The sequence below is a fragment of the Tenrec ecaudatus genome, chromosome 14 (genome assembly GCF_050624435.1).
Source record: "Tenrec ecaudatus isolate mTenEca1 chromosome 14, mTenEca1.hap1, whole genome shotgun sequence".
Taxonomy (NCBI): domain Eukaryota; kingdom Metazoa; phylum Chordata; class Mammalia; order Afrosoricida; family Tenrecidae; genus Tenrec; species Tenrec ecaudatus.
The window spans coordinates 87,002,196-87,010,334 of record NC_134543.1 but is presented as its reverse complement, the minus strand read 5'-3'; the positions used below and the strand labels follow the sequence as shown (position 1 = coordinate 87,010,334).

The following is an 8,139-nucleotide window of genomic DNA, read 5'->3' as shown; positions in this document are numbered from 1 at the left end:
TTCTGCCACAGCTTGGAATGTTGACAAGTGCTGACCAAGCGTCCTTCGGGTCCTAGGCACACAGGCAGAAATATCCCCTGTAAGAAGTTGGGCAGAATATTCCCTGGTGGAAGTCATCAGGACTATCCCTATCCTCGTCTACCTACACAGGGTGGAGCTCACATAGCTGGGTGTTGTGCAGGTATAAAATCCCCCAGCTAAAGGGAGTGTTCTGCAGGTCAGCAGTGGAGTGTGGGAAAACAGTAAAGAGACAGGAGGAGAAAATAAAATTTAAGAGTAAACCCGCTGAGGCGTGGGATACAGTGAAGACCAGGAAACATAAGAAAAAATGTAGTTGAGTCCTGATCCCTGCCCACGGAGCTGCAAGGGTTTATTCCCTGGCCCAGGGTGGCAGCAGCAAGCTATGGCTGTGATCAGAAAAAGCCTGTGTGGAGCCCTACAAGACTGAGGGGGATAGACAGACAAGATGGAATCAAATGCAACAATGTAGCTGACTCTGATCCCTGCCCATGGAGCTGCAAGGTTTTACTCCCTGCCCAAGAAGGCTTAGGCAACAAACTGTGGCTGTGTTGAGAAAAACTCCTGTGCAGCCCTCCAAGACTGTGGGCAGATAGAGAGAACAGATGGAAATTAAAGTATCAATATAGCTGGACCTCGATCACTGCCCATGGAGCTGCAAGGGTCCAGTCCCTGCCCAGAGGCAGGAGGCAGCAATCTGTGGCTCTGTTGAGACCAAGCCCCCTATGGGCTCCAAATGTTCCCAGCTCTGGCAGAGACAGCGGTGGGGCCAAGGTCAAGCCTCAGCCGGCCTACACTGAGGTAAGCCCCTCAAAACTCCGTGGGTCTGTGCCTACTTATCTTAATGTAGCTCCTCCTCCATTCCACCAGCATTAAATTTCCCTCTAACTAAATCTCCTAGGCTGAATTCTGTGGATTCCCTCTGGTATTTTGGAATTGACTTTTTTGCTGTTGGGTTTTGGTTTTATAATTTAAAACATAATCTTAACACTTAAAAAAAACTTACTAAATCATTTTATTGGGACTCTTACAATTCTTATAACAATCAACACATCATTTGTATCAAGGGTATTGGTACATGTTTCCATCATGATTTCCGAAATATTTTCTTTCAACTTGAGCCCTTGGTATCAACTGCTTTCTTTTTATTACTTCCACTGCCCCCACCCTCGCTCATCAACTCTTGATAATTCAGAAACTATTTTTTTCATATTTTACACTCTCTGCTGTCTCCCTTCTCCCACAATTCAGTTGTTCGTCCTCTTGTGTGTGCCTGTGTGAGGATGTTGTATATCAATCACCACGATCGATTCCCCCTTTCTCTACTCTCTCCCAACACCTTCCTCCTACCAACTAGGTATCACTACTCTCATTATTGGTCCTGAGGGATTTATCTCTCCTGGATTCTGTATGTCAAAAGCTCTTATCTGTACCAATTTGTACATTGTGGTCTTGCCAGTTTTGTAGGATAGAAATAGGATTATGATAGTGGTGGGGGGAAAGAAGCATTAAAGAACCAGAGGAATGTTGTGTGTTTCATCAATGCTATAGTACACTTTGGCTTGCTAGCCCTTTCATTGTGAGTCTTTTGTGAGGGGAATGTTCAATTGTCTACAGAAGGGCTTTGGGTCTCCTTTCTGACAGCTCCCTGACCGAGTTCACTTTATAATGGTTATTTATTTTTGGGTGATATGATGCATGATATCTGATCCTGAGGACACCTTGTGATCACAGGAGTTGGGGGACTTCTTCCATTTGGGTTTGTCGCCTCTCTGGTAGATGACCACTTGTTTAACATTCAGCCCCAGATGTTCTATCTTCTAATTGGCCGCCACCAAAAGCTCTCTTCACCACATATGTTTATGCACGCATTTTGTCTTCAACAATCCTGTACAGAAGCTTACCATAACAGTATGCCAGGTTATAAAAACAAATTGTTCTTGTATTGAGGGAAGACTAGAATAGAGGTCCAATTTCTGTCTGCTACCTTAATAAGTAATATATAAATATATGTACATAGACTTATATGCCAATTGCTATTTGTTAATATATTTACATATGTGAATACTTATATTTATAACTCTGTACTTGTCAGTTGCCTCCTTGTTTGTGGATTTATTTCCTTTTACTTTCTACCTGTCCCAGGATCACGTTCTACCTTCATTCAACTCTCCATATTCCTTTCCCCTACATTATATTGATTAAACCCCACCAGCCATTCTATGACTTCCTCTCTATGATTTTAGATCACTTTTTTCCCTTGTCCCTTGGTTTGTTGGCTACTTGCTACTGTTACCATACCTCCACCCTCTCCTTTTTCCCCTGGGAACATCTGTTTATCTCCTCGAGATTATGTATCCTGCATATATTATATAGATAGACATTTTTAAAAAACAGAGGAAAAAGAAGCCTATAAATAGTTCCAGGCCTGTCTGCTGACCCTGATGAATGTTTTCTGATTGCATCTGCTTTCAAGTTTATTTATTGGAAATTTGGGGGGAATTTTTTGCTTCCTCGTCTTTGTGCTCCCTCCTGTAATACCCTAGTATGGTGGGGGTCTGACTCGGCACAACTTCCGCACTGTGTGTCCAGTGCTGGTGCTGTTTTTAACTTATTATTCTCAGTGAATTATAAACTTTGTCATAAATTTATATTATAGGTTTATGAGAAGAAACAATCAAAAAGCTTGTTGTTGCAAAAATGTCATAATTTAGTAACTTAAGAGGGACAAATTTGAGATTATGGAGGATATATTACTTTATTTGATTACCTACACTTTTAAAAAATAGTTTTACTGTTATAATACACATGAAATTCAATATATGTGGAAGGGTTGTGCAATCATCTTACAAGCAAAATGACAGAACATATTCTTCTTTATGATACCCTTTGTATTTAGCTCCCCATTTTCCCCAAACTCCCCTGCCATGCCCTTGAGTAATTATTATTCAGTTACTCTCTCTATCAATTCTCCCAGATGGAATTCATATATAGAAAATGATATACACCCGAAAACAAGAAATTCATTCCTCCAACACTAATGGCAAAGAGAGAAAAACCTTGATCACAAAGAAAGCAGAAAATATGAAAAACTACAACTTAAATGTGTCAAAGAGAACAAATGATAATTTGATACACATATAATCCCCTCCCAGAAAGGTTGATGAAGATAGACATAGGTCAGTGTAAATCATGAAACGAAAATTGTAAATTATCAGGGGTTCATGAGGGTGGGGAAGGGAGAGCAACAAAAAATGATTCGAAGCTGATACCAAGACTTCTAGTAGAAAGAAAATGTTTTTATAATGTTAATGGCAATAAATGTACAATTGTGCTCGACACCATGGATGGATTTATGGGTTGTAATAAGAGTTGTATGAGCCCCCAATAAAATTATTTTTAAAAGAGTGATATTTTCAACATAACTACATCTGCTACAATCAGCTTTATGATGCTCTGTGTCTGATAATAAGGCTATTTACACCCCAGGACAAGGTTCAGAGGGTATTCATCAAGCCTTATTCCTTATGGGGACAGTTCACGTAGATTTTGCACATCCTTTGTCATCCATAGCTTTCTGAAAACTGGGTGTTTACACTTTAGACTCTTCCTTTTGATTTGGATCTTACTATTAACACTCCTTGGCACATATTGCATGGTGTGCATCTTCCATGGGGATTTAGTTTATGTCTCACTTAGATGGCTACTTGTTTTAAGACAAGCCTTTAAGACTTCAGACAATATCCTCTCTGATAGGCAGGGTCAATCTGATTTCTTTACCACACTCATTATAGCACTTATATCTTTAGTGAGTTCTTTCTGAGGGTGAGTATTGAGCAGGACCGTGTCATGAGAACTAATGAATAGTTCTTAGGTTAGGGCTATGAGACTATTGACTACCAATTCTTGAGCTCTACTGATCTGACTTCATGTCTTGGGTAGGAGTCAGAGGACTAGGAAACCTTCTCAATGCACTGTAAGTGACATATTCCTGGCTGGACTCTGATAAGTATGATTGACCAATAGACTTGACAATTTCTCACCTGGATGTCCATGACCAAACTCGTAAGTACATTTCTGCCTTTTGAAAGAATAAGCTATTTTCCCCAGGATATTGTTATAACACAAAAGTGGGAAAGGAAAATTATTATATGCATATTATATTATAATAATTGCATTTAAATCTTTCAGGAGAGTTCTGATTTTAGATTAGATAATGAGTACTAATTTAGGTATACAAAATATTGTCATTGCTATTCTTCAAGAAGCCTATATAAATTCAGTTTTTAATATAAAACAAGTGGAAACAATTTTAATAGCCAGCAAAAAGACGGGTGGTAGGGGACAGGAGTATGTGGGATTGTTTAGTAATATTCTCTCAGAATTTGAATACTAATTCTATAAATGTTCATTTTTGTCTAGTACTGAAATATTTCTTTTTTATCCTAATCCTGCTCCTGAAAATTCTGCTTCTTAGTAGGCTTCACAAACTACTTCAAGCTACTTGCAAGGAAAACTGTTCTTGTAGGAAAACTGTCCTTGCATTTCAGTCTAAACATATGGAAATTTACAATTCAAAATCACTTTATATTGATAATTATAAAGCTTTTCATTGAAGAAAATAAATATAAAATCATATTGTGTAAAAAATACCGTTACATTGTTGTGTTAGAGAGGTTGAATTATGGATGCTGTTTTAATAACAGTCTGAAAGTAATCATATTATGATTCAGCAGCAAATAATAATGAGAAAATCTGCTATTACTCAGAAGCACATTTAAAGTAACTAATTTGTGTTCAAGTGAGCCATTTTCCTCTCCATCTCTTAGGAGAAGATATTTTATTTAGGTCAAAAAGAAAAAAAAACCATCTCCTGTATTTTAAAATATTTTACAGGTTCTATGTACGTGGAATAAAATCTAAATTTTAGGAGACTTCAGTGATGAAAAGAGAAAAGAAAACAACATACAGATTGATGTCATTAATCTAGATTACTATGTCATAGAAATCTTGGGTAAATTTCTTTTTAGTGTTTCTTCATAGGCAATGATGACATATAAAAATAACAGTTAGATAAGAGAAAGACTTTGCTTCGTTTATTTTAATTCAAGGAAACACAAAAAGTTATACTTTTATAGATCTTTTGGATTTATAAATTTCAGTTATCAAGTAGAAGGTATTTTTATCATATATAAGTCACATGAAAGTAGCAAAACAAAAAAGCACCAAAGCACCTAGCTGTTCCTCAGCAAATACACAGTTGAAGTGTCAAAGAGGAACACAGTGGTTCCATTGACCTACACAATCTAGTATATCATTGTAAGTAATCCCATGAATCCCCCACAACCTACTGCCCTCGAGCATACTTCAACTCATAAAGATTCTATAAGACAGAGTAGAACTGCCCCTTTATGTTCCAGGGAGGTAAATCATTATGGAAGCAGGAAGTCTCATGTTTTTCCTATAGAATCACTGGTGGTAGTGAACTGTTAACTCCCCAAACAACTAGGACTCCTAAGGATCTCATAGATGTGAAAGTCAATAATGTAAAAATAAAAACCAGTATCAAAAGTTACAATATCATTATTTCAAACTTTGCATAATTAGGCAATTCTGGATATTTATTGAAAGACTATACTGACCTAATCATAGAGGAATCATATAGTCTGTCCTAGCTTATGCTAGCAAGCCCCACAACTTTCCTCAAGGCTGCTTTGATATCATTATTCCAGAGGCTCTACATGAGAGAGTTGAAGAGTGGGGTCACCATACTATTAAACAATGTTGCAGTTTTCTGCATCCCAGCAGAATATCTGAGTGCCGGGCTCACATACATGACCACCAGGGAGCCATAGAATATTGATTCCACAGCCAAATGAGATCCACATGTTGAGAAGGCTTTACGTCTTCCTGTGGCTGAAGGTATATGAAACACAGCTACTAGGACAAGAGTATAAGATCCAAGGATGAAGAGAAGAAGATACCAAGGATACCTAATGAGCTGAGAGTATAGCAAAACAATTAGAACCTTGGTGCAGAGGTACATACCAATTCAAACAGTGGTCCTGGATCACACACAACATGGTCTATGATGTTTGGGCCACAAAAGGGCATCTGAGTAATGAGTACAATGGGGATCAGGAACGACAGAAACCCACAAACCCAGCATACACTGACTAGTCTAACACAGAAATACCTAGTCATGATATTAGGGTATTGACAAGGGTGACAGATAGCAAGGTAATGATCAAAAGCCATGACAGACAAAAGGAAGCATTCAGATGCACCCAAAGAGAAAAAGAAATAAAATTGGGGAAGCAACTAGCAAAGGAAATAGTTTTTGTCTCTGAGAGAAAGTTGACCAGCATCTTGGGACGGTTGAAGAGACATACCAGATCTCTAGGAAGTCGAAATTCCCCAGGAATATGTACATGGGCGTGTGAAGTCTCGGGTCACACCACACTGCACAGTGAATAGCACCGTTTCCTGTTTTGTTCATAATGTATGTTGTGGTAAAGAGGGAGAACAAGGGGCTCTGAATTTGCCTCTCAAAGGAGAAGCCTAGCAGTACAAATTCACTCACAGAAACAAAACTGGAGTCTGGCTTGGAGACATTCATTTAATCAGTACTCTGAAAATGTAAGAGAAACTTTATTTTGCATATGGCTCTTTTAAAATATGTTCATTTTTTATGAATCAAGAGAAGGAGGGCCAAGGGCAAGTCATCTACAGAAAAGGACGGTCAGTTTAAAATAATTTAGTCCACCCTTTCTTGACCATATACCCTGTTTCTGGACAGAAACCAACTTTTGCCTCCTCTGCTTTCCATGGCAGGGCAGTGCTCCCATATTTTTTTCCTGGGACAACATGGTTTCATGAATGGTCCTAACTCTTCCTGTGCCTATGCTCAGGGCCCCACAGAAATGAGGGTGCTGAGTTTGGAGACAGGAATGGGGGTGCTGGGTAAGGCACTAGGGTTGAGGGAGTGGGCCCTCTCAGTAAACAGAGAGGAGGCAGGAGATTCCCAGCATCTGCCATGTACCCCATTGTCCCATAAGACTTCACTTATCAAACACAAATTCAAAGGCACAATTATTAAAAATTTCAGAATAGCAACCACAGGCAGTAAATCACACATGAATTTGGTGTCTTGTGGGCCACTCTGCTCACTTGCTTGAGTTTTCTAGGCTACCAGACAGAGCCAAATTTAGAGCCACAGTTAAAGTGATAGCTTGCGCGGCTTGAAGGGTCAAGTTGAGAGGCAGGTTGAACAAAATCTGCTACAGAGAAACTTCAAAGCCCTGCTAAGGATTCAGCCACCATCCCAGAGGTAGGAGGACCCTGAATAAGAGTGAGGAGGGAGCAGAAATTAACAGGCCAATGGATGCTTGAGGACAATTGATTTCCATTATGAGAGTTTTTAGAAATTGTTACCTCCATCCCCTTCATTTTTTGGTGTTTTTAAAACTTAAAAAAGAAATTAAGGGCTTATTGGAAGATGGGATCTGAGTAACACATATCAGAGGGACTCCGCTTAAGTCAGCCCAGGAGAGTTACTAAGAGGGAAATTCCACACTGCTTGATCACAGGAGGAGCATCATAAAGATAAATAGGCACAGTTACGCAAGGTTTTGATGGGTTGGGGGCTTTTGGCTCACCACATTGGAGGCTTGCTAGGGGTTGTCCCTAGCCTGCCACTGTCTTGGCCGGAGCTGGGACCATTTTCAGCAACCTCCTGGGCTTAATCTCAACACAGCCACAGTTTGCTACCACCTCGGGCAGGGATTAAATCTTTGTTGCCCACGGGCAGGGATCAGGTCTCAGTTTTATTGTTACTTTTGTTTTCCTCTCTTCTATATCCCCCCAAGTCTCTGCAGACTTAGTTTAATATTTATTTTTTTCTACTTATCTCTTCCCTGTTCTCTTGCATACCACTTCCAACCTCCAGACCTCTCCCTTTACCCTAGGGCATTTACACCTGCCCCCAACCCAGTTAGGAGAGCTCCACCCTGTGCAACATAGCCAAAGTCTCAGGAGAGCCTGGACAACCTCCACCAGGAGATACTTTGCCTAACTCCTTATCTGGGAATTCATAGGTGGTGTTATTGGGGAAGATCCTGT

The 8,139-nt window shown here is 39.6% G+C and overlaps 1 pseudogene; it reads right to left on the bottom strand.

Annotated features, from left to right (window-relative positions):
• Window positions 1-5,689: 5,689 nt before the first annotated feature.
• LOC142425320 (olfactory receptor 11H12-like) lies at window positions 5,690-6,658 on the bottom strand (annotated as a pseudogene).
• Between the last annotated feature and the right edge of the window lie 1,481 nt (window positions 6,659-8,139).